The sequence below is a fragment of the Falco peregrinus genome, chromosome 6 (genome assembly GCF_023634155.1).
Source record: "Falco peregrinus isolate bFalPer1 chromosome 6, bFalPer1.pri, whole genome shotgun sequence".
Classification (NCBI taxonomy): domain Eukaryota; kingdom Metazoa; phylum Chordata; class Aves; order Falconiformes; family Falconidae; genus Falco; species Falco peregrinus.
The window spans coordinates 70,009,584-70,027,899 of record NC_073726.1 but is presented as its reverse complement, the minus strand read 5'-3'; the positions used below and the strand labels follow the sequence as shown (position 1 = coordinate 70,027,899).

Here is an 18,316-nt window from a genome sequence, read left to right as displayed (position 1 = left end):
CTTGCTGTTGGCCAAGTCCCAGCTCACACCACAGAAATAAAAGACGGCTGATGCCTGTACTTGGACTTTGGTGGGGCATAAGTGTTTTCTTGTGCTCGGTATATACCCCTCATAGCCTCACACGCTCTGTATAGTGTCATCCCATGACTTTTTCTGGCTTCTTCCCCCCTGATTTTCCCACTCTGCTTTCTGTACATTATAGATCACACATAGTAAAGCTGGACTCATTGCTGCCAGCGCAGAAGTGCCAGGAGCTGGATGAACTCCTGCATGCTGTTTTAAGGCAATTCTTCTCCTACCATATTGTTATTTCCCAGTCAAACATGCAACGATTCCTGTGTTTAACTAAGACTACCACATTAAATTCAGAAACATCAAATCAAACTACTTATTTAATACTGCAAAAAGTAGTATCTTCAATGAATGGTAAGGCATTGCAGGTAAAGCTTTTAAGATCTATTGCACAATAAGCTTAAACTCACTTTAGAAGAAGAAGAAGAGTGTAAAAATACAGAGTTTGCAAATATTTTAAAAATCTCTCACGGAACGGATTTTAAGTGAAGTACTCATTTGGACATCCACCAACCTCCAGAAGGTCTGCATGAGCAAGAATGGAGTAAAAACTGAGAAAGTACAGTAAGCTTAGGCCCAGTATTACCAGAAATATTCTCCTGTAGTAACACTAAATCAAATTGCACAGACTTGGGGGATTTTAGTGTTTTCTAATTGTCTATAAACCATGCTAAGGCACTGTTGTGCTAATGTTTGAGCTCAATGGTGGAACTGATTAAAAACTATAATTAAACGCAATAAGATGCTATTAGTTACAGAACAGCAAAAAGGCTGTAAAAAGGAACAAACACAGAAAGGGTGAAAAATAATTTTTATATTACTCTTTCATTCTGTTTTGACTCTCTTTGGTGCCCTTAATAACACACAGATGGAAGAAGAACAAATTTAGCAGGTAATAAGCATTGCTCAGTCCACAGTTTGTTCTGATGCCTTGAAAGACTGCAAGAACAAACACAGCAATCTAAAATTTTTTTCATAAACATTTTACGGATGGAAATACTTCTGTTTTGCTGAAATCTTCCCATTTTAGTCCATCAGTTTAAACCAAAATTTTCCAAAATAATTTTATTTCTCTCATAGCCATTCCCTCCTTATAGGATCCATCAGGATTCATGAAGATGTAGAAAAACAGTAAGGTTGCATGTGACAAGGACTTGTCTCAAGCCCCTGAGTGTGACTCCACAAGCTGCTTTCCATAACTTCTCTTGCAACCACACCTGTTGCTTGTGTGTCCTCTGTTTCACTCTCCCATGGTGTCTCACTGCTTTATTTCAAACTCAACCAGATTTCACAAGGAGATGAAAAAAAAAAAAAAAGTCAGGAGGACTATGAATCCACTGGGCTGTGGCAAATGCCATAAAATAATTAAGAGAAATTCTTTAATTTTAATTAGCTTCCTTTCTGCAATCATTCCCTTCATGAAAAGTTCAATTACCAAGAACTGATGTCGTTACATTCACTGTAGTATAATATGTTTAGTTGGACTGTTACACAGAAAAAGGAAATGACAGTGAAATCTTTTGTATAACATGCCAGATACGAAACAAGTAGGGCTAAATTACTCCACAAGTCTTCTAGAGCTGACTGAAAGGATGAGATTGCCAGGGATAAGTTTGTCTCTCCACCTTAGTGCTTTAGATCTTCATAAAAGGCTCCAGGGGCTATAGTCAATCACAGACTGAATGTGACTTAATGTCATGCTATTGCAAAACAAAAAAAGCAAACAACATGCTGGGATGTGTAAACAAACGTACAAACCACAAGAAGCAAGAAAAAATCCTTCTGCTATACACAGCAGGAGTGAAAGTTCTGCTGAAATTCTGTGAATGAAGGAATACATGGATGGACTGGAGAGGAACCAGGGGAGAGCAGCAAGGATCTTCTGAAGTGCAGAAAAATGATCTGAGAGGAAAGACTGTTGTGAGGCTGTTCAGGATAGAGAAGGCAAGACAAGACAAGGCTATATATAGACTGCTGCAAAGAGGTGGTGAATAACCTGTTTGCCTGCATTCACTTTGGATATGGCAGGAACTAATGGCTTTACGCTGGCACAAAGAAGGTTTAGGATGGACATTAAGGAAACCTTTCCTTGGGATGCTGGTATTGGTGACAGAGCTGTGCCAAGTACTTTGCTGCTTACAGTACTTACAACTGAAGTTACAGACTTGAAATCACTAGAGGTTGAATCGTCCTGTGGGGCAGAATGATTAAATGCCCCCCTCCAGGTATTTTCTAGCCCTAGCTTTCCTATTCCTGAGGTTCTCATAGATGTTCGTGGACACAAGATCCAGCCAGATCTGTCTCATCAAGGAGGCAACTGCCTATTGGTTTTGGACAGAAAAACACCAGGGGACAGTCCTTCTGTATTCATGACTGAATAGCCTTTCAAAATATCTTTGACACCCATGCAGCTATGGCAGATCTATGCAAGAAATCTGTTAGTCGTTTGGGATTTCAAGGAATGCCTTCATATGCCATCATTTGAAAAAGGAGATCAATAGCTCTCTAGGGGGAAACAGAATTCAGGCTTCACCCCAGGCCTGATTGGTTTAGAAATGTCATTGCCATCACACTGGCCACAAAGTATGTTTTTCTGTTCTTACAGTATAGTTTCAGAGTTTTCTAAGATTACATTGTAGAGGCTGAGTTTTAAGTGGAAGGATTTCCCCTCTCTAAGACTCTCAAGCATTATAATTCTGAACGATTCTCATCTAGGCTGGTGATATTTATGGCAGAAGTTTCTCCTCCTCAGTGGATCTGCCTCCAAAGGGCATTAGGGAACATGACCTTGTGAATGTTTAGTCTTCTTTTGATCTCTTTTGCTTTGGGTCCTTAGAGGCCCTGTAGCAAAAATCTATGAGCTTTGTTGATCATATTTGTAATTAATCCTGGACTTAGAGAAATTTGGGGATTAGCGGATTGCTGAACTCCTTATGTCTCTGGAGCAACACTGGAGTTTCCTCGTTAAAGGCAGCAGAGAAAGAGTCGGCATTTGTTGAGAATTTGGCTTAGGCCTCTGAACCTACTGATTTCCATAGATCAGAGAAGTCTTCAAAGCAGCAATACTACCAGCTTGAATAAATAGAGTCTCCTTCATCCAAGGATTGCAATAGACTTCATAGACACTAATGAATGAATTAAAATATAAAACATACCACATGGGCAAAAGAGAAACTGTCTCCATTTCACAACTGGGAAAATTGAGAAGTGCATAGGATAAAGGTATTTGAAGATTTGAGGTCTTCCATTTCTAAGTACCCATTTTTGGACAATGACAGCCTAATTATTTTTTTTCAGAGACACCAAGTGGTTTGTTGACTAATTGGAGCGATGATGCCTCTAGGGATAGGAGCTTGGCACACTGACTTGGCTGACTTAACCAGCTAACGAGCTAATAGCAATTTAGAGAAGACAAACCTCTGACAAGCATGGAAAGACCTTGTCTAAATGTTTAGAAATCTTTGATTAATTCCTGGTGGACGAAAACTGAGATGTTGCTGTCTCTCCCCCTCTTTGTCCCACTCGGTTGCTTCCACTCCACCTCCTGCCTCTGTTTCTGCCATCTTTCTATCCTTTTGTCTCTTTTTTGTTACTTTGTTTTGCACTCCACTTTTCTTCTTGTGTACAAAGATTTCCATAGATTCAGCTGAAACTGCAGGTGTCTGGGTCTCCATCTCCAAAACACAAGCTGTTCAAAACTGAGCGGCACATTTGGAAATTGGACCTACCTGATTACCACCTTATGACAAAATCAGGAGTGGGGTGGTGGAATCCTGAGGGGACACTTTGCTATTCTATGCTGCAGATAAGGTGTACATACCAGGCAATTTTGCGAGATGCCAAAGAAACTTCATTATCTGAGAAAGATATTTTTGGGGTCACTTCTGTAAACTACTCTGACATATAGTGATTATAGCAACACACATATTATTTGATAACATTTGCATTGTAACGTCACAATTGCAAATGCAACCACAGTGCCAATGCGGACCAGAAGCATCAAAATTCTCTCTCAACCAGCAAATTATATCTGAACAAAAACCATGTCAAAAACAGTCTAGCAGCCATCTGCTGACACACCGGTTAAAAGCATGGAGGATATAATATATCATAGCATAATGAATTTATTGTATTGTAGTGGTTATGTGGTTTCATTTGCTAAAACCTCATTGCTCTTTAATCCACAATTGACTGTTAACTGGGGTGCAGCAGGTGCCAGTGTGCCTCGTACTGTACAGGTAAGCTGCATTGACACTCACCAGAGAGGGATCTTTAATACTTTTCTCCAAAACAGAGTTCCGTGGCTCTGTTTATGAACCCTAACTTAAACCAGTTGCCAGCGTCCTAATGAAGTTGAGTTAGACCCTGTGCGTGAACCTGCCGCTCCTCCTACTGTTGCTATTTTTTTTTTTTCTGTGCGGAACCAAAACATCCTTTGCAAAATTGCGATTCAGTTCAACTAAACCAGTATCTGACAGGATGCACTCTCCAGGACTGCGAGAAGTAACACAGTAGGCCTCTGCTCTTTAAAATGCAGAACAATACCGAATTACATAAAAAGATGGCGCACCTCCTGAGTGCACAACAAGGCGTACATCTCTAGGTCTTTCTTGTACAATAGGTACAGTATAGCTCGCTGGTAAGGTCATGGCACTCCTTAAAAGCAATGAGAAGAATTCATGCAGTGGGTAGATTGATGAAAATGGAGATCCAAGATCAAATTCTGAGCAGGTCATAAATAAAACGAGAGAATACTGGCTTTATGTTGACAGCAAGCATTCCTTCCTAACGTAAACTCACCACACTCCTTACAAACATGTACTGTAAAGCTTTTGCTAAGGCTGGTGCTCTGGGCCGTTGTGGTGTGAGCAAGGAAGACCTTCACAAGGAAGGAAATTGGGTCCTTTAATTACCAGTGGTAGGATGGTGGTGTCCCCAGAAAGAGGGATGTGGCCTCGTCCCAGCCCCAGCTGTGCCCGCAATGCCCTTCCCTCACCAGGGCTCCTACTTCGCAGCTTCCCAAAGGGAGCTTTACAGCCTTCTAAAATAATCTTTATGGGGCTGTGTTTTACCAGGTGGTAATTTCTGAGAGGAGTACTGCAGTTTTAGCAGTTATTCTTAAACATTTAAGAATATGCTGGTGTTTAGGAAAAAAAAAGAACCCAAGAGTAGCAGGTACTATCAGTTTCTGATTTTCACTCTTTGAAACTCAGCCCAGTTAGGAAGGGAAAAAAATATGTGCTGTCACACATACAGGCCTATGAACATCCCTATATTTTAATGGATACATTCTTCTCTTATATCTACCCTCTGAGTTTTTCCACGTCTGAGCAAGATCTAAAAATGTACCACGTCATCTGCACTGCTCCGTAACCAGAAACTCCAGGTTTTCTTAAGAAACTTTCCTTTCAGAACAATTTAATAAAATGTGATATTAACATCCCGAGGGATTTTCCCTCATGACTTAGAAGTGTCATTCTCTCTGTTTTGACTAATCTCTGCTAGATAAATAGAGCCTACCTTGATTAGAGAAATTCCCATGTTCTGCATTTTTCTGACTGGTGAGGCTTTCTCTACTTTGTACCCTGAGATCTTAAGTGGCTTTGCCTCATTTAAAAGCTGTATCTCTGCCCAGCATGCCTGCATTCCTGCGGAGAGTTGCTTAATCCCTCTGTATACTCCCAATCTGCCTGCAAGGAACACAGAGTATTCCCAGACCTTTAAATGGAGGCAACACAACAATCTATTTTCTTTTATTAATGGAAAAGAATCCTGTACTATTTAAAAAAAACCCAAAACACAACAAAGCCAAAACACACCAAGCCCCCTCCTTTTCAGTATTATCCTTTTTTCTTGCTTTACTCAATTATAGCTGATTGGCTATTAACTGCCATGACATATGAGTCATGCAGGATCTAGGACACAGGATGTATTCTGTTGCTTAATCATGTTCTAATATTTAACATGTACACTTGTTTATTAGGTAATAGAGTTGTGCATGGTATTTACATTGTGCTATATTAATTTGGGATGCTAATGCTAGAAGGGCTAGAGAATGATAAACAAAAATGATAGAGGCGAAGGAGGGGGAGGAAAGAAAAGCTAAACCAAAGCACAATGAGAAACAGACTCCCAAGGCACAGGAAGAAAGAATTCACATTGAGATTTTTCTGTTGGGGCACTTGTACGTCTCCTCTCAGTTATACCAATTTAAGCTCAGGGTAACTTCCTTTTCATGTTGTGTGTCTAGTTTTACCCTAAAGTAGCCAATCTTTCTACACCTCAATTTTTCCTCAAAAATACCTAGCTCCCAAATGCCCCTAATACTCCAGTATATGAGGACAGCCATCTCTGCACCAAATCATGACTTTTGCTGCCTGTTTTGAAAGTGCTGACATCTGCCTCCAGTTGCATAAGGGATATGCATGAATATCCCTATATGAAAACATATATTTCTCCTTTCCCTCTCTCATTACAGCAGTTAGCTCTCAGTCAACACAGCAGACAGCTTTCAAAAGAGCACACAGGAGGAAGCCAAGCTGTCTCAAGGTGAAGCAGATGATTACAGCACTGTATTCAATGGTGGGGCATGAATGTCAATGAAAACACAATTTAGCCTGAGGGTTTTGCTCTGAAGAATTACTATCTTTTTCATGGGTTAAAACAATAAAAATCTAAGTAAGATTACTTGGCTGTGAAACTTAACCAGGAAAGACAAAGCTACATAGACAAGATGGAAGAAGAGATCAGAAAATAAGATGCTCTTGTAAGCAAGGGTATTTGAACTCAGGATGCTTAAAGAAGGTAAGGGATATGTAAAAGCAAAAAAAAAAAAAAAAAATGCTATTTGGCTAACTTCTCCTGGAAGATCTTGACAGCTGAACATGGTTTTGAAAGGCCTGAAGGCAGTTTACCCCAGGGAGTGAGTCAAGGCAGCTTTGCATAACAGGACAATGGCATTCTGCAACACACAGAGGATAGACGCCTATTTTAAGGAGGCGGCTTGCTGTCTCCAGAGACCCTTGAAGTGGACACAAGACAACATGGAGGACTGCAGCAAGGGCAGACATAGAAGCAGAGCTTAACCTGGAAACTGTTTTACAAATTAATTGCTTATTACTTCAGTCCTTTGTTTTTCTTCCTCACACTTGATGGTTTTTTTGTTTCTTCTCCTCCTTCCTGTGACTTCTCCCATTTTCATCCTACTTTATTACCCTATTTAAAAACATGTTTTTATGGGCTGGGTTTTTTTGTTTTCTTGTTTGGTTGTTTGTTTTTTTTCTTTTGTCACACTGCCAGCATTCCCGTGACACTGATAAAACACTACAAGCACCCTATGGTAAAGGATGCTTGTAATCCCTAGACTAGTTTTGTTTAAGGAAAACCTATAAGAAAACTATATTTCTTAGGAGTCATCAGAGGCTGACAGGGATGCATGAAAAGTCCAAACAAGATAGTACCAGGAAAGCATAAGGTACAAAGCCAGACTCAGCTTGGGGAAAAACAAGTGGTCTGAGGATCTGTGGTGCTCTGGCTCTTATTTAAGACCATGCAGCAACCACTGCTGCTGGCCCCAAGACTGATTTCTACTTCTCTCCTCCTGACTTGCAGAGAAATGCTGCAAAAGTATCATCCTACTGTTCATCAAGGGTTTTGAACAGCAGGTACGTGGAGAGCCAAGTATTCCAACTGCTAGTCTGGACCTTTGGAGGCAAGAGCTACTAAACTTCTAACCTGCATTATGGACAAAATGACTCCTTAGCAATTCCCAGAAAACAGAAGAACCCAGAATCCCACAGTCACATTTCCTTATGCTATTACTTGCCCTGCAATTGGCACAACAGTGAACCAGAGACAAAAATTTCAAAAGCCACCAATCCAAATTCTGGCTCTTCTGTCTGTGCCAAAGCACCTACCAATGTTTCCTGAGTTATTCAGTAGCTCTTACTGTCTTCAGCAGGGAAAGGAACAGGGTTGTATTTTGCAAGTAAGCCAATAATTTTGTACTTTGTATACCAAATTTTACAATTATTGTGTTTGTGGCAGATATGCATCTTATTATTTTCGGTTCCTCCTCATGAGTAATTTCCAGCAGCAGTTCCAAACAGGCCCACTTGGTCTTCAGCCCAGCTGTTCACCTGGCTGCCCAGAAGATGCTGCTTGCTGAGTGCTCTGGGGAAGACTGATCAATTCTGCAGGCATCCCTCATGTCTGCTCCCTATCCCTGGGCTTCACTTCCATTTTTTCTTTTTTCCTTAGCCACCAGGTAGTTTTCTTGTTAAGTGGCCTCTAAACAAAATGCACATTTCCCCTTACAACATTACAAACATCTCAGTGACAAGGCAGAAAAGCTAAACCACACAGCAATTAAGATATCCCTCAATTTATTGCCCAGCTGAAGTTACCAAGGCCCACACACTCCAGACAGTTCTCTCGGGAAACAGAATCTGAAGGGCACAAAACCTGTACCTCACCTCTGCAATGTTTGTCCAGAAATGTTACCACTTTAGTACATCACAAGTGATCACAAAACCAGCAGCATCTCCAATACCATAATATAGAAGAGTCTTACAAAGATTACTTAGATTTAAGGGAGGGAAGAGAACCAATAGATCTATGTCTTCCACCAACCTGCTAAAGGAAAAAGACTACAGCAGACAGGTTTACAACATTGGATAATAATTAATCTGACTCATACAATTACTAAAGGACGTTTGTCTCCATTACCCAGTAGGCACACACATTTTTCATCCTGTTGAACAGTATTCCCAACTTTTGCTTTCTTTGCCTTGTTACCAAATAGCCCTTTCAGTCAGTTGTTTTTTAGCTGTTATTCAACTGAAAAAAAGAAATATAACACCTGCATAGGATATTTGATACATGAGGTATGTGATGGAGGAATATCACTGGAATTCCCTCAGCCTGATTCCTGCAGGGAAAGAGGAGAGAAACACAACCATCTTGAAGCTGAAAGGCAATGTTCAGCTACAAGAGTGGCTGTGGAAACACAGAAAAGATGCAGAAAGTAAGGAATGTCACTTTGGTATGCCTTTGGAAATTAAACCTACATAATCAATTTTGAAGCCAATGGATCTCCTTGCAGCAAAACGCTTGTTCTTTATGGATCTCAAGAGCACCTGAATGAAGAAATTTGTCTATAAGGAATTACATACCAGCAGGAGTTTGCTGGTTTGCCTGGATATTAGAAGTGGTGTCATTAAAAACTCAGCATTGACACCCAGTCACCAGGGAAAGATGACCTTTTTTTTTTTTTAACCATTCTCACCAATTTGCAGAAAAGACATCAAATTGTAGTTCTACTCTAATGGCCCCCTTTAGTAAAATATTAAGATATTTCATAACCTCAAGGATTTCTCAAGTTATCTTAAAAAGGAAGGAGGGAGAAGCTGGGCATTGCTTCTGTCGTAGACTGCAATGAGTGAAGGCTCATCAAGCACAGTGATGTTTTACATGGGCCACTCGGCCCACAACAGCACTTAATTAGGGCAACTACTCTGTCTACAGCAGAAAATACAACTGCAAGTCTGGTTTTGTGAGTAACTCTTCGGCAGTTTTTCAGGCCCACTCAGAATCTCTGCACAAACATGGAATTTGTTGCTTAAAGCTGGACATTCAACAATGAGAACTCCAGACTATGCGATTTACCCAAATCATACACAGTGAGCTGAGGCTATTGGAGGGCACAACCCAGAGCTCCCCTCTCACTACCCTGTTCTGCCAACACCATCTGCAATGTGTGCTGCAAAAGTGCTGAGAAAGAGGTAAACATCTTCTCACATGTGGCCTTCTCTCAGCAAAACAAACATACTGGTTGGCTCCAAATTGCAGATATTGTCAAGTTAATTATTGCTGCTGTTCTTATTATTTTCCACCCATCATCTCTCCTGTAATGATTCACTAGCTTCCTTGGAGAAAGAAGTGTGTCTGTGGGTAATGATTTCACTGCTTTGCCTCCTCTGCCCGCCTCTCAATCGCTCTTTTATATTGAATAATCATTTATATGGTAGCTTAATTAGCTAATTATGAACGTGTTTGGGTATTTTAAGGAGGAAGAATCATTGTTTACTTGCTAGTAATTAAGTGGGTTGCATTTGATTTTGGTGTCAGGAAATTGATGAGTATTATTTTTCTGGGTGACAGTACCAAATATTAAAAACATAATTATTTGCTTATATCTTGGTTCACTGAAAGGGGAAGTAAATTTCCATGACTGTAGGCTTTGGGCTTCTGGTGTATTATCATTAGTATAACTGATCTGGATATACTTATTAGGATGTAGAAAGAGCAGTCGAGAAAGGGACACTAGTTACAGACAGAAAGCCTCCTCACTGCGTTTTGAAGGCTTTGCAGAATACTCAATTCACCTGCCTGCCATCAAAGCCAGCACAAACAGCTTCCAAATCCTTCCTCCCCCCTTCAAGGGTATAGACAAAAGCAAGCATCTAAATGGATCTTCTATGGTCCCTGTGATCTGTATGCAGCAGCTGTACTTGAAAGTCAACATTCATCTTGTGAGCCCAAGAGAAGCTCTATATACAGGAATGCTTTGCTTGATTCTCTTGACACTAACAAACAAGACAGGTTGCCAGAAAACAGCAGCAGGCCTAAGTGGAAGGAATGGGCAAGGGCAGTGGAGGCACAGACACTGACACTCAACTCTTGCCTTTCAGCAGGATCCTGAGAGCGGGGCCATAGCACATCGGCTGCAGCTCTGCTCTGCCACAAACGGCAAGCCATCAGATTTCAGCAGTCTCAGTAAGGTATTTTTTAAAAGGCACAGACTATGAAGCAGGACTAAAGAAAACCGCATGAACTCAGTTATGATGTACCTCTGAATATTGCTAATTCCCAGGAGCAGGTCCTACTTGCAGCACTCATCCTTCCTTTGCAACGGGAGACAGCATGGAATGAGATGAATGATGCAGAAACAATACAGTATGAAGACTTTGGCCTCCCTCAGACTTTTACTCCATTTCTCAAGCTCTCAACTTGAGAAACATATATTACTCAGACACTCTAGCTTGACTGAGCATGGTTTTGAGAACTCCATTTGCCAGTTGCAGAGTCAGCAGAGCAAGGCTTCTGTCACAGGTGGAGCCCCTTCCATCATTGTACCACATAGCTCACACCATGAAAGCACTTAGGAAACAATGACAGGAGAAGCATTAAGTCTTTGATAGTGCAAAACAAAGAGCAAAACATTTAGTGCATTGACTCAGGGTGAGAGAAACAACACGTCCCTGCCAGTGTACTTTTTGTTAGAGTGCCTAGAAAGAAGAGATGCCTGTAGGATATCTACAGTTCAGTTTCCTTCCAAAAGCCAACTTCTATTCCCAGTGGCGAATAAAACAGCACAGCTCCTACAGTTTTCAGTAGCGCTGCTTCCAGCTTCATTAATGGATAAGAAGGATAATTTCTTTTTAAAAATCCCAATCAAAACTGTCCTGTAACTTGTCCCCTATTTTGTTCCTTTTCAAGCAAATTTTAGGGAAGATTATAAATCAGCTCTTTCGCATGCCATTTTGCACTTTCTTGTATACTGCTCATTGCCATATTAAAAAATATTTTTTCTATGGACTCTGTATCTGTTTCAAACTGGTACATAATACAACAGTGAATAAATACACAAATCCTGCATTTGCCTTAAAAGGACCTATTAAGAACAGCATTACTGTGCTTATCATTCTTTTTCTTTGATTTATAGTTTCTGAAGCTTTACTGGACATTTTCAAACTTTACTACAAAAACTATGCAGGCTAGAATTTTACCAAAGACCAAAGCTGAGAGCAACTGAACTGCAGAAAACTGGGCTATTACAAAATAATCAACTACTGTGAAACTCAGGGTAAAATTGTGAGATTTAGCAAGATATGCAGATTAAGGCTAAGCATGCAAGTAATCACAGCCCACCAGAATTCATCCATGCCCAATTCCTATTTCCAAAATTAAATTCACCTTGCAATGTGAACTGAAGGTCATTAGAGATGGGTCCAATTGCATCAGCAAGGGAGTGAGTCCTGGAGTCAAGGTCCTGGGCTAAATATAACCCGCCATCAGCTTCATCCTGCCTTAACCTTGAGGCTATTATCAAAGCATTCAAGTGAATTTCAAGTGACTTGGTATCATGTGAGAAGAAAGTTGCTCTCAGGTATTCATATCACTGCAATTCACAGCTTCACAGTTTAATAATGACATGTATGCAGTGAACTTACATGTATGATCCTCAAGGCTCCGTATCCTTACACCACTTTCTCACAATTGTGTTTTGTTTTGTTTTTATTAACCTGGAGTGGAGTTACAAATTGAGAGCAGAGTTCATTCCAGCATCTCATGGTTAATTAGTATCTTGGCCATACGAACAACATTTATTGCTTAAACACTTTTAAAACCTAGCTTATATACGTTTTCATATTCTAATTATCAATAATTGGTCTTCCCTCAGTTGTATAAACATCTGAACTGACTAATGAATATCAAAGGCTAATACTTTATCAAACACCTTGTGGTTATATATCATCAAGATCAACAGCACTGTGACAGCTGCTAAAGTATGCAAACAACACATGCATACACCCGATAATTTGGAGGTATGTTCACTGAAGGGTTGGTCAGATTGCAGAGCCGTGAAAGACTGCTGCAAGCTTACAGTTTTGTTCACAGCTGGGGAAAAGTCCTCCAAAATTTAAAATTCCTTGGAATCAAATAATGATGCTTGCCTTGTGCAGAGCCCCCGATGTCTGCAGGCTCATTGCATTTTAAGTCAGTAACACTACTTGTATGTTTGGAAAAAAAATCACTTTGGAGCTGGAGAAACAATGTTGTAACATTTGGAAGCCTATCCAAAATAGGATCTCTCTCAACAACATATGTATGTGATCAAGAGTCAGGAAGACTCATATGTTTCATGATATAAACTTTTAAAATCTTCACCTTCATTAGGAAAGTTTCTTGTTCTGTCTAATCAATATGGCCACAGCATCCTTCATGTTTCAGCCCGGCTGCTACAGTCATTATGACCCAAGATTTGTAGATTTCTCTCAAGTTTTATTTCTTGCAGATATTAACACTGGCAGCCAAGGACAGAGAAATTTCCATCATGCCCCATTAACCATTGTTTTCCAGCCTCAAAACCACAAAAGAATGTGCTGCTGAGCAGAGGCCCCACAAATGCTATATATAAAACTTAAATTTCTGTTCCTGTTGTCAACAAAGAATAGTGGAGAATGAGGGAGCAAGAGGAGGTTGAATGCCTTCAGAGATGAACAGAGAAAAGAGAGATTACCCATTTTTTTACCCCTAGCCTTGAGGGATCCTGTTTTCCTCAACTGATGGTTAACATCACACACAGACGCACACTTCTTATCTTGGCAGAAGTAAAGCTACAAATAGCGTGAAAAGGGAAGTTACAAAAGTTTTAACAGTTGCAGATGAAGAAATAGGACTGAGCTCTACAGCATATTCTCCCCTGCAATGTCTAGTCTACTTTTATTATGTTTATATTATACAGATGGAGCTTCTACTATTTCTCTTCTGAGCCTTTTCTACAAGCCAGGTTGCCTCACAGTTAGAATGCTTCCTAATTCTTCAGTCATCATTTTATTTGTCAAATACTGCTAGTTTTTACTCCGTTTCCTTCCTCCAAATGAGCTTCCAAACCCAACAAGTTCTCTTTTCAGTCTTTTGGGGAAAAAAGCCACCAACTAAATGCTTCAGAAGTGTGGCCTTTTTTTCTGCACTAAGAAATCAACCCCCCCCCCCTTTTTTTTTTTTATTCAGTACCTTGTAGCAAAAAGAAGTCTACCAAAATAAGTTCAGAGATTTTTTAAAACTGGGGCGGGAAAGGGAGGACAGGCGCATCCCCAGAGTATGCAAAACAGAAATGAGATTGAAAAGTGAATTAAGCTCAAATAAAGTCACCTTGATTCAAATTACACAATCACACACTGCAGTAGCATTAGAGATGTGGCCCTGTGATGTCTAACCAGAAGTTACCATTTCCTTACCAACACAGCATGCTTCTCTGCACGATAAGCCTATAACCAGAAATGGATAAGGTATCGGATGTACTAACATCCCCAAACCTAGCGTCCATATATGAATGTTGCACCCCACAGAGCACCAGCAACCCTGTGGGCCAGCCCAAGTCTTACCAGCCTGATGGGTTACAGCAAACGGTGCTGCTGCCCCCAGGCTGCTCAGAGAGGCAGCCCACCTCTCAGTGAGGAGGGAGAATGGAATTTGAAGGGAAGACCCCAGTTCTGCCCAAGCAGCAGGGCCGCAGGATTGCATCTTAGCTCAAGGTTCGTTGACTGGTGTAAGGGTGAAATCAGTGACAGGATAAGCAAGACCAAAACACAAGTGGTTTTGCTGCTGAAGCTGGAGGAAGCTAAGCACCCTCCAGCCACGGGGCTGCAATAAAGACAGGATGGAAGAGCAGCCTGGATCCACCACATAAGGCTCGATCACTGCGCTGTAACCAAATTGTGATGCACTACGCAGCATGTCTCAGTCTTCTGGTCCCCTGTTGTCCACATCAGGGCATGCCACAAGCATGCTGTCGGTCCCTGAGCCTGGATTTCCTTCCCAGGGAAAGACCATATGCCTCCAGACACAGGATTTGGAAGTATCCAGAAAATACATTTAGACTCAAACAGTGCAAAGCACACTTGGACCTCACCATTTGTTTATAGCTGGAGTGAACACAAGGACAGATGTGCATTAAGCAATTCCCTGAGGACTGGGATTCTGCCCAGTGCACTTCCCCTCACCCTCCCATTCCCAAAAGAACAAGACTCCTTTGGATCAAGGCTTGTTGTGCAGTCTAGAGTGATGGTTATGCTAGGAAGTATTTCTCTGTACTTTTGCATCCTAAGAACTCATTATTTTGGGTTATTCCTACGTGGAAAACACATGAAGCTGCAGATGAAGCCTGCTATGTACAATGTACAAGTCTTTTATGTATAGATGAGATGAAAACAATAGTTTATAGGTAAGTGCATCAACCTTTTCCTTCTGAAGCCAATCCCTCCTCTTCAAAGAAGACTGCAGGAGCCCAGGCCTGGAGGTGACAAATTGCATTCTCTGAGGTGAGCAACAGGAGCACTTCAAAATTTTAATCACTCAGGTACACACACCTCACAGCTTGTACATAAAAGGACAGAAGACACTCAGCCCATAAAAGAAGGCTTTTCCATGCAGCCGTCCATCATACATTTGCATGAAATCCACTTAATTTGGAACCTGAAGAAGATGGGGCTGGAGAAAGTCATATAACTAACCACAGGGATTTATGGACTGCTACTACTGGACTGCAAGGAGATTAAAAAGGGGCAGGGTTCAGTTATTTCGCTTGTCTTTAGCCTCTCCAAGCTGGACTGTTCTGGACACTCAGTCATCAAAGGAAGCAAGAATCTGGATTTAAAGTCTTTATGGCTTCCAGATGGGGGTAAAAATTAACCAGAGAAGATTATTATGTGTCATTTGCACACCAATGGGGGAGTACTTGCAGTGACATGAAATCTGGTGCATTTGTCAAAGGAGTGCGTTTTCCCATGACAAGATGAGGCATCTTCTACACAATTCGGAAAATGGGTTTTGCCTTGAGGTTAAAGTTTGCTTTGTTTTCAGCTGAAACGCTGCTCATGGTTTTTCAAGGTTAAAAGAAGAGACTCTGTGGAGTCCCACATGTGAGGTCTCACTTAACCTAAGGCCTGCCAAGGCGGCTGGAAACTGCTGGTCTCCCACTCTGTGGTCACATTTTCTGAAATGCCTTCCGTGCAAGCCAGCATCCACACCAACTGTCTCACCAACTTCAGTAGGTGGTTTGGTGGCACTCATTGGCAAAAACCATGTGTTGGGGGATCTGGAGCCTCTGGACTGACTCTCCGGGGCTGTCACAGCTGGTGAGCTCACTCCCCGTGGTGGCCTGGCTAAAAGTACATGTGTGCTCTCTCCACAAACATGCACACTCTCTCCAACATTTTCTTAATAGGCAGCTGACAGGCAGGAAGATTATTTCTAATAACTTGGCTTATCATCGCAGCTCCTGATGACAGTGACCAACACAGGGAATAGCATGTTCATCTGTGACCTTCACCTGTGTCAGCAGGAGGAAGGACAACATAACCAAGCGCAAGGACAGCAAAATGCAATATGCAGAGTCTCTAAGTTTAGACCAAAAAGGTGCAGCCTGGAGGGAGGGAACTCAGGTGATATAAACAAAGTAGCACAAAGCAGATACAACCTGGACTTTTCTCTGGCTCATTGCTAATGCAGCGAGTGCCAGCAATTTAATCCTGGGAAAGCTCCAAGCCAGGCCTCACAACAAGAGATACCAGACCCCAACAGCTGCACTGGCAGAGCGTGCTGGCACGCTGTTCTCCTTTTGCTGTCCCAAGGTGGCTGGGTGACTGCAGTCAATCTTGTAACAGAGGGAATTTTCTCAGGACTGTTCAAACAGATCTAGGACATTTCACAAGCCAAGCTGTTTAACTCCCGCTTGCCTGATCCTAAGCCAGTGTGACCTTCTCCTTCACAATTTATCTGAGACAACTCAGCCATGTCAGATGTTGAAAGGTTTCAGATCAGCCTTTAGATAGTAGAGACCAGGCAGCTGTGTGATCAGTTAGGTGCACTTTGGAAAGCACGGGTTCCCCGCTCCTCCCCAAATCCTGACTGGCGTGATGGGAAAACAGCTGGTACAGGAACACAAGCATCTTCTGAGGTAGCACATAAGGAAATTCAAGGTTCTTTTTTAACTACAGCTTTGAGATCATCTTATTGGTCTGCTACATTTTTTGCTTCCTCTTGTCTCACAAAAGGCCCCCTTTCTGTCCTTCCCAAAATATCATACCCCATCATCACAATATCCTTCTCCGCAGCTCCTGCCAGCTGGAAAAGCTATCCAGTATCTCCTGACTTTATCGACTCCTTGCAAATCACAGCTCAGTGAAATACATGCCTGAAACAGCAAAAGTTGGGGAGAGTGGGAAAATGGTGTATAAAAAAATAACTAAAGAAATTGGCTTGCTGGTGCAGAAACAGCACGAGGACAATTTCGTTCTATCACAGAGCTTAAGCAAATGGGGCAGCTGCTAGCCAAATGCAACCTGGGGAAGTATGGCTCTTTTCATCACTGGGAACTCAACAGGTGTTAAAAGTTCAACAGGAGAGGATGCTAATGTGAGCTAGATAAATCTCTTAGGATTGCAGTAGCAGGAGCAATAATACAAAATTAGAGATACCAGCAGGTGAAAAATTTACTCAGAAAAACACAGGCCGGCAAAAACTAAGACAAAAGCATTCTGGTTCCCATCTGAGGACAGCTAACTGGGTCAGAGCCATATAAAGATATACTTTATGTGGTTATCTTATCTGCCATCACTTGTGAAAGAATTTGTACATTACTGGTATTAATGAAAGACAAAGGTACGCTAAGAAATAGTTTTCTCCATGTCCCAAAATTTATCATCATGGTATAAGACTTTTTTGCTTATCTAATTTATTTTTACAGCAGTTTTCCTAGGTCAATAATTTACTGATATTTGTCCAAACATAGATTTAAAGAACTAATGTTAACAGTGCATTTCACTGACTGTTCTTGTGAGGATACTTACTGAATAAAATAAGGGATTACAATTTATTTGGAGGAGACGGACCTTGTGAAAAAAACCCACCCTCTGTGAAAAAAACCCACCCTCTTCCACTTTGGTGAAATGGAATAAAATATTTACTGTATGGATATTGGGGTAAGGGGAAGAAAAGAAAGTATATTTATGTTCTGTAATGTGAGAATTAAAAAAGCAACTATTTTTTGCCAAAATGACAAAGAAAAAAACACCTTCAAAAAACTGCAGAGCATGTAGAAAGGTATGAAAAAGCAAAATTTCTAATGTCTGAAGTTTCTCACACTGTTTTCTGGAAAAGGTAGAAAAATGGACCAGGAGATCTCATATTCAAGCTGCCCTGCTTTAGTAAGGGAACTTTTGACTGAGCAATCTGGTTCCATAATTTCAGGAAGCATTTTTGGAAGAAATTTATTGGTCTGGGGAAAAAGAAAAGAGAATTATTCAAAGCAAAAAATGGGTAGTGAAGAATACCTACAGCTTAAGAAAGCCCCCGTCTTAGTGCCTCAGTAATTGTCTCCAGATCAGAAAAACACAGAACCACCAGAGTCAGTATTACCTTCCCTTAACCTTTCTCCCATCTAGGAATCGTAACACTG

At 41.1% G+C, this 18,316-nt stretch overlaps 1 protein-coding gene across 1 annotated transcript in view; it reads right to left on the bottom strand.

The window, feature by feature from the left end:
- Positions 1 to 18,316, bottom strand: part of CACNA1C (calcium voltage-gated channel subunit alpha1 C) — a 493,845-nt gene that overhangs the window by 216,044 nt on the left and 259,485 nt on the right. The gene's annotated exons all lie outside the window — the stretch shown is intronic.